At 47.3% G+C, this 13,385-nt stretch overlaps 1 protein-coding gene across 3 annotated transcripts in view; it reads left to right on the top strand.

Moving 5' to 3' along the window:
* Nucleotides 1-1,475: 1,475 nt before the first annotated feature.
* The window catches only part of Dnajb6 (DnaJ heat shock protein family (Hsp40) member B6), a 58,447-nt gene continuing 46,537 nt past the window's right edge, over nt 1,476-13,385 (top strand). For 2 of the 3 annotated variants that reach the window (XM_045160171.1, XM_045160173.1), the window contains exon 1: nt 1,477-1,545. The gene's annotated coding sequence lies outside the window, so the exon portion shown is untranslated. Of the gene's footprint in view, nt 1,546-13,385 lie in introns of all 3 variants that reach the window. The other variant, XM_045160172.1, reaches the window with a different exon arrangement.

Genomic DNA, 13,385 nt, shown 5'->3' with positions numbered 1-13,385 from the left:
TTTTATTTAACAAGTATATGAAATAAAGTGACAGTGGGAAGATTAATGAGCAATGGCATATATAATTTATTTCATGCTCAAAAGCCTAACATGAATGTCAATATCCAAAAACTCTGAGCTAGCGGCTTTATGTACAATCTCTACAGGGGAGAAGCAGAAGGTGTAGGCAATAGGGGAGAGTTGAAGGTCTGGGCTTCTTCACCTCCTTTCCAGCATCACAGCTTTGTTTTTTGTTTGTTTTGTTTTTGTTTTCAAGGTAGGGTTGCACTCTAGCCCAGGCTGACCTAGAATTCACTATGTAGTTTCAGGGTGGCCTTGAACTCACAGCAATCCTCACTTCTGCCACCAGAATTAAAGGCATGTTGCGCAGCTCTTTTTTTTTTTTTTTTTTTTTTCCTAAAGTAGGGTTTCACTCTAGCCCAGGCTCACCCAGAATTCACTATGGAATCTCAGGGTGGTCTCAAACTCACAGCGATCCTCCTACCTCTGCCTCCCAAGTGCTGGGATTAAAGGCGTGTGCCACTGTGCCTGGCATTGGCTCATTTTCTTAAAAGGTTCTTTTTTTAAAAAAATAATTTGATAGACAGAGAAAGGGGCAGTTATAGATTTTAGATAGTTAGACACAGAGGCGCAGATAGGGAGAACGGGTGTTCCAGGGCCTTAGCCATTGCAAATGAACTCCAGACACATGCTGCACCTTGTGCATCTGGCTTTTTATGTGGGTACTGGGGAACTGATCTTGGGATTCTGATCTTAGGCCTTGCAGGCATGTGCGACAGCGGGGCCATCTCTGCAGCCCAGTTTCATTCACTTAGTCGACGAGATGGTTGTGGGAGACCCAGGACATAAGGGTTCCCGTTGGAGGGTGTGTCTTTAGGCAGATGGGGATCTTGGGGAGGCCCTTGTGGGACCTGCTTTGCTCAGCGCTTCCTAAAGTCCTTCATTACGCGAGTAGCTTTTATGTAAAATGCCTCCTACCCAGTTATCTCATGCGGGCGGGAGTTCAGTACGGCCTGGGCCTGCGGGGCAATAGTTACTGGAGAGACTGCACCGGAGGATCACGAGTTCAAGGGCAGAAGGGCAGGCAGAGAAGGGTAGGGGCGGAAGGCCGGGCTGGGCGGCTTGCTTAGCCGGGGTGGGTGGGGGGAAGCCCGGGCTCCGCGCGGGGAGAAGACGCAGCAGCGCGCGCGGTGGGCTGCCGTCTCCGGCCGCACGTCCTCCCGGCCCTCAAGAGAGCGGGTTTGGACCGCGCAAACCTCGAGGTCTGCCGCGGCCGCCCGAGCTCGCCCACCCCGCGCGCCTCAACCGCCGCGCCGCGCGCAGCCTCGGCCCGGCCGCCCCTCAGCGCGCGGCCCCGCACGGCGGGCCGAGGCGACCGCGCATGCTCGGCGCCCGCCCGGGCGGAAGTCGCCGCGGCCGCGTGACGCACTTCCTGTTTGTTGTCGGAGAAAAGGAGAGAAAGGAAAGCGCGAGGAGCCGCCGACCCCGCCAGCGCAGCTGCTCGCGAGCCGCCAGGGGCCCGCCTCGCCGCCCGCCGCGTCCTCGGTGAGGAAGGAGCCCCGCGGGAGCCCTCGGGCCGCCGGCGGCGGGTGGGGGTGGCGCCGGGCACGCGGGCCGGGAGCGCGGGGGGCCGGCGCGGCGCGGCCGGGGCGGCGCGGCGGGGTCCGGGCCGCGGCTCGGCGGGCGTCGGGCCCGCGGCCTCCCTCGCGTCAGCGGCGCCTCGCTCCGCGTCGGGGCGGCCGTTGGGCGGAGCACGCGCGCCGGGGCCGCGGGGCCGGCGAGGCGGTTGTCACCGCGCCCCGCCGCCGCGCCCGCGGAATGGACTCGCACACCGGCCCAGGTGGCTTCCGAGGACCGCGACCCTCGCGGAGGCGCGGCGGGCGGGGAGCGCGAAGGCAGTTTCCGGAACGCTCCGGGGCCCGGCCTGGGGAGAAGGGTGCTCGCCGGCGGGAAGCCGGCCTCCGGTGTCGGTCGCTGCTGCCGCCCCGCCGTTATTTATATAACTCAGGTTTATGTAACGAGCGTACGCGAGCGCTCGCCCCGCGGCGCGTGTGCACGGGAAGGGCCGCCGAGGGCTTTGGGGGGTGGTGGCGGTTCTTAATTTAGAGGATGAGTCGTCGGGCGGGAGGGTAGGCGTCCGTGCCCGAAGTTGTGGGGGAGCGCCTGCGAGGACGACCACGCCGCCTCGCTGCAGGGCCCAGGCCGCACCCGCCGCGGGAGGGACCGTCCCGGGCGCCCCGAAGTGTCGGTGACGGTTTCATTCGAACCGTACAAGTGCAGTGAGGTTTTCACGGTCAGCGCCTTAACAGTTGGGGGGAGTCGAACCCAGGTCGGTCTGCTGTAGGGAAGCCCTGACTTGCATCAAGTGAGCTACAGCCAGATGGCTCTGCTAATGGGAGGCAGCTGATTTAGAAAAGTTAGACTGAGCGGACCAAAGGGGGTTGGTGTGAGCAGTTAGCAGCCTCTTGGAACGGGCCATACTTGGAACTGAGGCATATTTCGCCAGACCCACTGGTCGGTACGTCCACCTCCGGACCTTACCACCACCGCGAGAGTAGACTCCGTGTGGGTACGGCTTTTACATCTCCCCTGAAACGACGACTCCTGAGCCCATTACCCTTGTCGTGCACTGTAAGTTTCGGATTATGAAGAATAAGAAATTTGGAAAATGTTGCCTCTGTAGTTTGTGTAGTTGTAGATGTGGGTGATGTGATAGAAAGGAGAACAAATGATTTCTGAAGTCCAAACTAATCTCAAATTCTGGAACTTGTCTCAGTTTCCTGAGGTAGAGCTGGCCTTTTTTTTTTTTTTTTTTTTTTGAGGTCGGGTCTCACTCTCACTCTGGCTGACCGGGAATTCACTATATAGTTTCAGGGTGGCCTCGAACTAGGGGAGGTCCTCCTACTTCTGCCTGTTGAGTGCTGGGATTAAAGGGGTGTGCCGCCACACAGGGGCCAGAAGATATTTTTGAGTGCAGGACAACCAGAGAGAATTATATGGTAGGGTAGTTAGGTACTTTGGATACGGAATTACGAACATGGATTAGAGCTCACCAGAGTTGCTGCCCTCAGTGGCATGCAGTAGCTCTGGTAATCACTGTAGTATATTCCCTCCCCCCCCCCCCCCGTGTGTGTGTTTTTTCGAAATAGGGTCTCATGCTAGTCCAGGCTGACCTGGAATTCACTATGTAGTCTCAGGGTGGCTTCGAACTCAAGGTGATCCTTCTACCTCTGGGATCACTACGCCTGGCTACTATGGTATTAAGTTTTCTATCTAGCTATTTCAGACAAGGCATGGGGGATTGAGATGTTCTACCACATCTCTTTACAAGTTTTAAAGAAGACACTTAAAAGCTCCAGACAACTGTCCATTGGAGCATACCCAGGGAGGACTGTACATCCCAAGAACACCCTGTCGCTTTGTGATTAAGGGTTAATGCTTGGGGAGAGTAAAGCACTTTAGACCACTTCTGATGCGTTTTGCTAAGGAGTGCGTCTTTATTTTTTCTTTTTCTTTTTTCGCTGTAGGGTCTCATGTAGCCCAGGCTGTGGCTTTGGGCCTTCCTGGTTCTGGGATGATGAGCTTGGGCTGCCACACTAGCTTCTCTGCTTAGTAATAACTTTTTCATTTTTCACCTCATTGGAATTTGTGTTCAGTGTGGTTAAATTCTTCCAGGGCACCATCTAGTGGTGGAGGACTGACAACTGCAGGCTTCCAGTGAGTAGGCTGGGATGAGTAGCAAGATAGAAAAAAAGATGAAGTTCTTTTCTGATGAATAGAATTCAAGAGAGAACCTACGCTTGGGGATAAGAATGAGAATAACGAACTATGCACTGTGGCATGTGCCTATCCTACCAGCATTCAGGATACTGAGGTAGAATTTTGATTTGAGAGACAAGTCTGGTCAGTGTAGTGAGATCCCATGTTACAGAATAGAAGAAAAATCCCTGAAGTTAATAATAAAAGGTAAGGTGGGGATGGAAAGATGGCTCAGCACTTAAGGCACTTGCTTGCAAAGCCTAACAACCTGAGTTTGATTCTCCAGTGCCAGATGCAATGGTGCTTGCATCTGAAGTTCATTTGCAGTGGCTAGAGAGAGGCCTGGTGTGCCCATTCTCCCCCCCCCCCTTTTCTCTGTTTGCAAATTATTAAAAAGAAAAAGAAAAAAAAAGTGAAGGTGATGAAAGTGTCCTATGCAAAAGACACAGCTCTCATTTCAAAGAGAAATAAGAGGTGGTTTATTCTGGGGCCAAATATGAGTGACCATGACACAGGAATACAGACTTTTGTTATAGCAAACTATGATTCAGTGTTACCTTTCATGAAATTTCTATAGGTACGGAATAAAAGATAGTCATAAACTATAAACAGTTCCAAATGCTTTGGCTATCAGGTAGGGTGGTTATATAGCAAATCAAGATAAATCTCCACCAGAGGCCTCCAGATGCTATTTGATGACTTTTTCTTAGTCTCTGGGTTGGTGGAAGCTGGGGTGTCTGTTTTTACATTCACCAGGATGTTAGGTTTGACACAGGTGGGCAACAAATGGCTATTAAAGGGGCTAATGGCAGGCAGGCATGGTGTCCCCATGCCTTTAATCCCAGCACTGCAGTCGTAGGAGGATCACAGTGAGCTCAAGGCCACCCTGATACTACAAATCAAACAAAAAAGGTGCTAATGGTAGCCCAAGGTAATTTGGCCCTACTGGTGATATATCAGTCCATTCAGCTTTATCTGAGGTAGAGGCAGCATTTTCTGGGAGCAAAAGAAATATGAAAGATTGATAAGCCTGGGGAAAGTGACTTACTGGAAAAGTCAGCTCTTAAAAAATGTTTTTATTAGATGGTGACTGAACAAGTTCCATGATGTTAGATATAAGCCAGAGAAATCCACACTTTATTCCTTTCATGTTATATCTTGCCTATGAAGTTTGCAAGGGTATCTGATCAGAGAGAACATTTTAGTTTATTTATAGCTTTCATATCAAAAGCAGTACTTGCTGGGTGTGGTGGCACACACCTTTAATTCCAGTTCTTGTGAGGCAGAGGCGGGAGGATTGCTCTTGAGTTCAAGGCCAGCATGAGACTACATAGTGAATTCCAGATCAGTCTGTGCTAGATGATGTCCTATCTTCACAAATCAAAACCAAACCCCACTATACCTTAATTGACCATAGCTTGTTATTTTCCTTGAATTGTCACATATCCGGAATTCCTAAGGGTGTTCTAAATAAACCATAGTCATTTGCTTCTGGTTTCAAGACAAGTTTAACTCTGTTGTGCTAAAATACTCCTAAAATATTTTAGGAATGTTAAGCTCAGTTGAGGTTGGTTTCCTCACAGCATGAGATTTTTGTCCCCAAGAATTTTTTTTTGCTGTTTACTAAGGATTAAAATCAGGGCCTTTCTTATGCTAAGTGAGCTGATATCCCAACTCTTTTCTATTGTGTTATCTGGGCTGGTCTCTTACTTCAGTCTCATACTATCTTTTATTTATTTATTTGACCCAGAAAGAGGGGGAAGACAGAGGATGGGCAGCGCCAGGGCCCCCAGTCACTGCAAAGGAACTCAGATGCTTCCCCCCCATGTGCATCTGGCTAATGTGGGTCCTGGGGAATTGAACCTGGGTCCTTTGGTCTTGCAGGCAAACGCCTTAACTGCTAAGCCATCCTTACCAGTCTTCATACTATCTTTGGTACAGACTCCAGAGTAGCTGGGATTACATGCCTGCCACCATGCCTCATTTAAAATTGTATTATACCGCAAAAGGCATGTAAAGAGTAGTGTGTATTGTATTTATATGCCAATTATTTAATTTCTTAGATCACCTTGATATGGCATATTTCTTCAGGGTAGGCTTTGAATCTGAGGATAATTTTTATTTTTTCCTGATTTAGGGTCTTGCTGTAGCGCAGGCTGACCTGGAGTTCACTATGTAGTCTCATGATGGCCTCATAGCCATACTCCTGCCTCTGCCTCCTGAGTGCTGGGATTAAAGGGGGGTGTACAACCACACCTGGCTTAAAGTTGAGGATATTGTTTATCTACAGAAATGTCCAGAGGTACAGGAGCGGTGGCCTTCTTGTTATTCTTTGAGACATGGTCCTGAGGTATGGATTTAAATTCATTTCTTCATTTGAACTCATTTGAATTTATCTCTTCTTTGGTCTCCCCAGCATTGGCTTGCATGCCTGTATCACCAGAGCTGGCTTTTTTATTACATACTGCCGGTTTCTATTCCATTAAGTGAATAGTTTGGTTTCACACCATGAACTGACCCCCCTTTAAATATTGGGACTGGAGAAATGGCTTAGCGGTGTAAGACACTTGCCTACAAAGCCATAGGACACAGGTTTGATTCTCCAGGACTCACGTAAGCCAGGCGCACATGGTGGCTAATGTGCCTGATGTTTATTTGCAGTGGCTGAAGGCCCTGATGTGCTCATTCATTCTCTCTCAAATAGATAAAAGGCTATAAAGATGGCTCAGCAGTTAGGGCACTTGCCTGTAAAGCCTGATGACCCAAGTTTGATTCCCCAACATCCATGTATAGCCAGATGCACAAAATGCATGTTTCTGGAGTTCATTTGCAGCAGCTGGAGGCCCACTCTTTCTCTTGTTTTTATCTCCCTCTGCCTCCAAATAAATAAAAATGTATTTTTAGAATTTATATTTTAGGGCTGGCAATTTAACTGATTTTTATTTGGCTGTAGAGATGGCTCAGTGGTTAAGGTGTTTGCCTGCAAAGCCAAAGGATCCGGGTTGTTAATACATGGTTTTCACCCTAGCCCAGGCTGACCTGTAATTCCCTCTGTAGTCTCAGGATGGCCTTGAACTCATGGTGATCCACCTACCTCTGCCTCCCTAGTGCTGGGATTAAAGGTGTGTGCCACCACGTCCTGCTCAAAGTACATGTTTTGAGGCTCTTGACTTAATCAGGAAGGGACATGTATTTATGATACTTTTGGTACTTTTGGTTAAATTTCATTAAGAACAAGGCTTAGTATCCCCCCACTCACCCCCTGTAGAGTCTCACTCTAGCCCAGGCTTGCCTCCAACTAACTGTAGTAATCCTCCTACCTCTGCCACGTGCTGGGATTAAAGCCATGTACCATCATGCACAGCAAGGCTTGGTCTTTTATGACCGCAACAAGCATTTGTAAGATTTTGTCAAAAATACATAAAGGAGAAGAATGTGGTGGCCCATGCCTTTAATCAAAGCACTCAGGAGGCCAAGGTAGGTGGATTGATGTTGAGTTGTAGGCCAGTTTGGGACTACAGAGTGAGTTCCATGTCAGCCTGGGCTAGAGTGAGACCCTACTTCAATCAAATAAAATTAAGTAACAAACATTAGCAGTTAGGTGGAAAATGGACACAAGGTGCAGATAAACAGCTCACAGGAAAGATTCCTTTTTTGGTAGATGGCTCTTGAACATGAGAAGGTGCTTAATTATAAGATCAGAAGAACGAGAGATCAGGCTTCACTTAGTATTAAGGAGAAAAGTCATCCTAGCATGGTGTGTTAGTTTCTGAGGGCTGGAAATACCCTGAGCTGATTATAAAATGTCTAAGGTTGATTATACTAGTCAGAATGTAAACTTGTCCCACCTCTCTGACTGGACATTTAGTATTTTTATGGAACTCAGGGTTTCGCACATTCTATCTAAGCACTCTGCCACCACCCCACAGCTGTTTATTTAGAAGCATATACTTGCTGGGCTTGGTGGCACACACCAGCACTTGGGAGGCATAGGTAGGATCACAGAGAGTTCAAGGCCAGCCTGAGACTACATAGTGAATTCAAGGTCAGCTTGAGCTAGAGTAAGACCCTACCTTGAAAAACAAGAACAAAAGCAAAAAAAGAAAAAAAAAGGGGGGGGGGGAGCATATGCTTCATGATTGTGGAGTTTATTTCTCTCTCTGGCAGCAGTGGAGATGGAACATAGTGTAGTGCTCTAGCACTGTGTACAGCCCCCAAACCTTCTATCTGTCCCCTCCTCCCATCTCTCTCCTCCTCTTCCTGTCTCTTCTCTCAATGTATTTCAGGCTGACCTTGATATAACTGAGCATGGCCTTGAATTTATCCTGCCTCTGCCTCCCAAGTATTAGGATTAGAGGTGAATGCCTGGTTCTGTGCTGGCCATGGGTCCCCAGGTTCCTTCAAGACGCTCACATCAAGTGCAGCTGTATTTCCATCCCTTGTGCTTTGGATTTTTCTGCCTCAGCCTCCCCAGATAGCTGAGATTACAGGTACATGCATCAATTCTAGTATGATAGAGATTTCAACAGCCTCCCTAGAGAGGTCAGCCAGCTCTGGATCTGATAACTTCAGGTGCAGCCCAGCTGCTTATCCAGGTGGGCCTCAGGTTTCCCAGTTGGAAAATAAGGACAGTCAGTGCATGACCTGGCTACCTTTGTAGCCCTGTGCAGGATGAAAGGAGGGAAGATGAACCTCAAGCTAGTGCTGGAGATGGTAAGAACCCACAGATAGATTTTATTATTATTACTTTATTTTTGTAGTCAGTGAATACAGTCAAGTTGGTACCATAGTTAGCCTCCTCCCTGTCCTTCCCCTCTACAGGGACTCTCCTTGTTTGGGGTACGTGTGTCGTGCATTGTGGGGTTAGTCTTTAGTTTTGGGTAGGAGGAAATGTCTCTGTGTGTCATGACCCAACATGTGGCTCTGACAGTCTTTCTGCCCCCTCTTCTGCAAATTTTCCTGAGCCATGTTGGGTTCACATTAAGTCTGCTTCCGTGTTGAGATCTTGAGGCCTATGTCTCTGGATATCTGGTTTGGTAGGGTTTGCTGGTGACCTTTAAATATCAAGGTAGTTGCTGCACTTTGATTTGAGATGTAAAAGATCATACAGCTGTTCCTTGTATTGTAGCATGAAGCTTTTAGAAAGCAGATGACCGTACAGTTATGGGAGTGCTCCCAGATAGATGTATTGCGAAGGGAATGAGGGGGTGTAGGACATGGGATGGTGGGGAAGGAATTGGAAAGGAGTAGGTCAAATCTGCTTCATGTGGTTTTGGAGATTGCCTTTCTCCATTTCTTTTTCCTCCCTCTCCGCCCCCCCCCCCCAGGTTCTCTGTCTAGCCTTGGCTGACCTGGAATTCACTTTGCAGTGTCAGGCTGGCCTTAAACTCACAGTGATCCTTCTGCCTCTGTCTTCTGAGTGGGCTAGGACTAAACCACTCCCAGTTTGTTCCTTTTTTTAAAAATTTAATTTATCTATCTGAGAGAGGGAGACAGGAAGAGGCAGAGAGAATGGGTGGGCCAGGGCCTCCAGCCACTGCAAACGAACTTTAGATGCATGTGCCCCCTTGTGCATCTGGCTTACGTGGAGTCTTAAGGAATTGAACCGGGGTCCTTAGGCAGGCTTTGCAGACAAATGCCTTAACCACTAAGCCATTTTCTCAGCCCCCCTTTTTATAATATTTTTCATTTGCAAGCAGAGAGAGAAGAGAGAAAGAGACAGAATGGGTGTTGCCAGGGCCTCCAGCTGCTGCAAATGTACTCCAGATGTATGTACTGCTTTGCACTTCTGGCTGTACGTGGGGAATCGAACCCAGGTCATTAGGTTTTACAGGCAAGTGCCTTAACTGCTCAGCCATCTCTCCAGTCCTGTTTTTTATTTTTTCCTCCCCAAGGTAGGGTTTTGCTCTAGCCCAGGCTGATCTACAATTCCACTATGTAGTCATAGGTTAACCTTGAACTCATATCATCCTGCCTCTGCCTTCCAAGTGCTGGGATTAAAGGTGTGGACCACCACACCGGTCTTTTTGTTGAGACAAAATTTTACCGTAACCCAAGTTGGTCTGTAATTAACTTTGTACCCCTGGGTGGCCTTGAATTTACAGTGGTCCTCCTGCTTAGCTTCTTAGGTGCTAGTGTTACAGGTGTGAGTCACTACACCCAATTTGGGTGGGCACTTTTGTTTTGCTTTGTTATTGTCTGTGGCTTGTTCTCCATCTTAGCTCAAGGGAGGAGGAGAATCTTTTAGCAGTGGCTGTCATAGGGGTGTTGTCTCCTAGGGTACTTATAGCATTGTCTCAATAGTCATAACTTGGGTAGGTGCTTTGGTACTGTTGCAGCCAGGTTCGCATTGCTGGTAGAAATCACCCAACCAAGAGCAGTTTGTGGGAAAAAGAAAAGGATTAGTTTGGCTTACAGGCTCGAGGGGGAAGCTCCACGATGGCAGGAAAAACGACAGCATGAGCAGAGGGTGGACATCACCTCCTGGCCAACATAAGGTAGACCTTAGCAACAAACAGGAGAGTGTGCCAAACATTGGCAAGGGGAAACTGGCTGTAACACCCATAAGTCTGCCCTAACAATACACTCCCAAATCTCCATCATTTGGAAACCTAGCATTCAGAACACTAAGTTTATGGGGGACACCTGCATCAAACCACCACATTCCGCCTCTGGCCCCATAAACTGATAACCATCCATGATGTAAAATGCAATGCATTCAGTCCAACTTTAAAAGTCCCCTCAAAAAACCCATAATGGCATAGAATAAACATTCACACTGCAAAAGATGGCATTAGGCATAGCAAAGAAATATTCAACCAATACAAGATTAAAACAAAAAGGGCAAACATCATACACTGTAGCTTCAAGTTCAACAATTCTAGCCAGTGACAAATCTCCAAGTCCAGTAATTCTAACCAGCGACTCTCTGGAGTTCTAAATCATGCTATCCTTTTCCCTGTCATCTTAGAGTTTATCTTCAAGTCTGTAAGACAAAAAAATACCCCCCCCCCTTTTTTGAGGTAGAGTCTCATTCTAGCACATCCTGACCTAGAATTCACTATGTAGTTTCAGGGTGGCCTCGAACTCTTGGCAATCCTCCTACCTCTGCCTCCCAAGTGCTGGGATTAAAGACGTGCACCACCATGCCTGGCCTCTTTTAATTTTTAATATTGAGCTGTGAGATTGCCTCCCTCCTTTTCTCCCTTCCAAGACATCCTAGGCTAACCTTGAACTCATAGTGATTCTCCTACACCTGTGGGGTATAAAGGGGTGTGCTGATGCAGGTTTTCTTGAGTCCATGTACCACCAGTAGGAAGCAGTAGATACATGGATGGCAAAGAGTGAGTAGGAAGCAAAGGAGATTATTAGAAGATAGTGTGAAAGCCCAGTGTGTGAGGACATTGCATACTTCCGGTTTTGGTGGTATTCCAAAAGATAGGGAAAGAGCAAAGGTTACTCTTTTTGATTAGAATTCAGAAAAACTGTTGAGGAAGAGGTCACTGAGTACCTTATCTCATTAAGGTGATAACTACTCCCATCACTTTAGGATGTCTTTTTGTGAGTCAGCTTTCCTGAGGATGGTCTCCTGGCCAGGTTATTGACAGGATCAGGTGGATATATATTTGAGAGAGCGAAAGAGGCAGAGAGAGGGAGAGGGATAATGAATGGGTGTGCCAGGGCCTCCAGCCACTGCAAATGAACTCCAGATGCATGTACCACCTTGTGCATCTGGCTTACTTGGGTCCTAGGGAATTGAACTTGGCTTTGCATGCAAATGCCTTAATGCTAAGCCATCTCTCCCCAGCCAACCCCCCTTTTCTTTTGTTTGTTTTGTTTTGTTTTTTCGAGGTAGGGTGTCATTCTAGTCCAGGCTGACCTGGAATTCACTATGGAGTCTCAGGGTGGCCTCGAACTCACAGTGGTCCTCTTACCTCTGCCTCCCTAATGCTGGGATTAAAGGCGTGCACTGCCACGCCCCGCAGCCCCCCTTCTTTTGTAAAAGGTATTTTATATAAATATATATTATCTCATATATATATATATATGTATGTGAGAGAGGAAAAGAAGCCGACAGAGTTCATTTTGTTTTGTTTTTCGAGGTAGTGTCTCACTCTTAGCTCAGGCTGACCTGGAGTTCACTTTGTAGTCTCAGGGCAGGGATTGTGTACCTCTGCCCTCCAGGTGTTGGGATTAAAGGCATGCACCAAGCATGCCCCACCTTTTTTTTTTTTTGAGGTTGGGTCTTACTATAGTCCATGTTGAATTGGAATTCACTCTGAAGCCTCGGGTGATCCTTCAGCCTCTGCCTCCCAAGTGCTGGAATTGAAGGCGCGTACTGGCATGACCCCTCCTTCCCGCTGCCCGCCCTCCCGCCCTCCCTGCTTATTTACAAACACAGAGAAGGCCTCTTCTTGCACTCTTGCCCTTGCAAAAGAACTCTAGACGCATTTCCATCTTGTACATAATGGTTTTACATGGGTACTGGGGAATCAAATCCAGGCCATCAGGCTTTACAAGCAAATGCCTTTAACCACTGAGCTCTCTCTCTAGTCCATTTATTTCTTTTGTGAACTGCCACATTTGGTGATTGACAGTTTCAAATTTTTTTTGTTTTGGTGGTAAGAGCTATCAGCCTAGAGAATGAGAAGAAAAAAATCTTTGCCAGCTATGTACTTCAGACAGGGAGGTTGTTAATAACTAGAACTTAAACAGAACTGAAAAAAAAGTTTGGTGGACTGACTTTAGAATTTGTGTATGTGTTTAGTGTAAGTGGGCAGGCCAGGACCTCTTGCTCCTGCAAACAAATGTTAGATGCTTATGCTATCTTTTGGGTGACTTGCGAATTGAATCATCTTCCTACTTCCAGTCTCCTGAGTGCTGGGATTAACCGGCTTCATGGTTTTTGGTAGTTTAGAATGTTATGTCTCTAACCAGCATGGTAAGCGAACTTTCTCCTCTGACCTGAAAAACTTGTAACGGGTTTCAATAAAGCTCAGATTTCTGTTAAGGTATTTTATATCATGAAGGTCAAGAGTGGTCATGAGAGAAGGAGGGGTTTATTTTCAGTGGCTTCCAAGTTTGCTTATGTATGTCTAACCACCTAAGAGTACTAAGTTGAACTTGGGATCCTCCTGCTTCAACCTCCCTAGTATCTGAGAATACTGGCCTTTAACCATCAGATCCACCGCTGTTGTTATATTTTTATTTAAAAAGTTACTTTTTGAGTCACGCATGGTGGCGCACACCTTTAATCTCAGAATTCGTCTTTGGGATTCTTCAGTCACGCCCAATACTTGGCACTGGAACTTATTAAAGGGTCTAAGATTTCGCATACGTAGTAAGTCTCTTAGCTACTGTTCAAGTGGCCATCTGGTCCTTGACCTCAGACCGTTATGTTTTAAGCTATTAAATTATGTACAATTTTTTTTTTTTTTAAATCTAGATAGATCTTTGGGGGGATGAGTCTTGAAACCAGTTCACAAACAAGGTCCTGCTTAATAGGCTAGTGGCTAGCTACCAGAAGTTGTCTCTGGATCAGTAGGTGGTGGATACCCTCACCCCCAGATGTTACCTATGACTGGCCTAACCTTGGCACTGTTATCATTAACCACAAACTTTTAATT

The sequence above is a fragment of the Jaculus jaculus genome, chromosome 10 (genome assembly GCF_020740685.1).
Source record: "Jaculus jaculus isolate mJacJac1 chromosome 10, mJacJac1.mat.Y.cur, whole genome shotgun sequence".
NCBI classification, from domain to species: domain Eukaryota; kingdom Metazoa; phylum Chordata; class Mammalia; order Rodentia; family Dipodidae; genus Jaculus; species Jaculus jaculus.
Note: the sequence above shows the minus strand (reverse complement) of the source record. Positions and strands in the feature narration are given on the sequence as shown.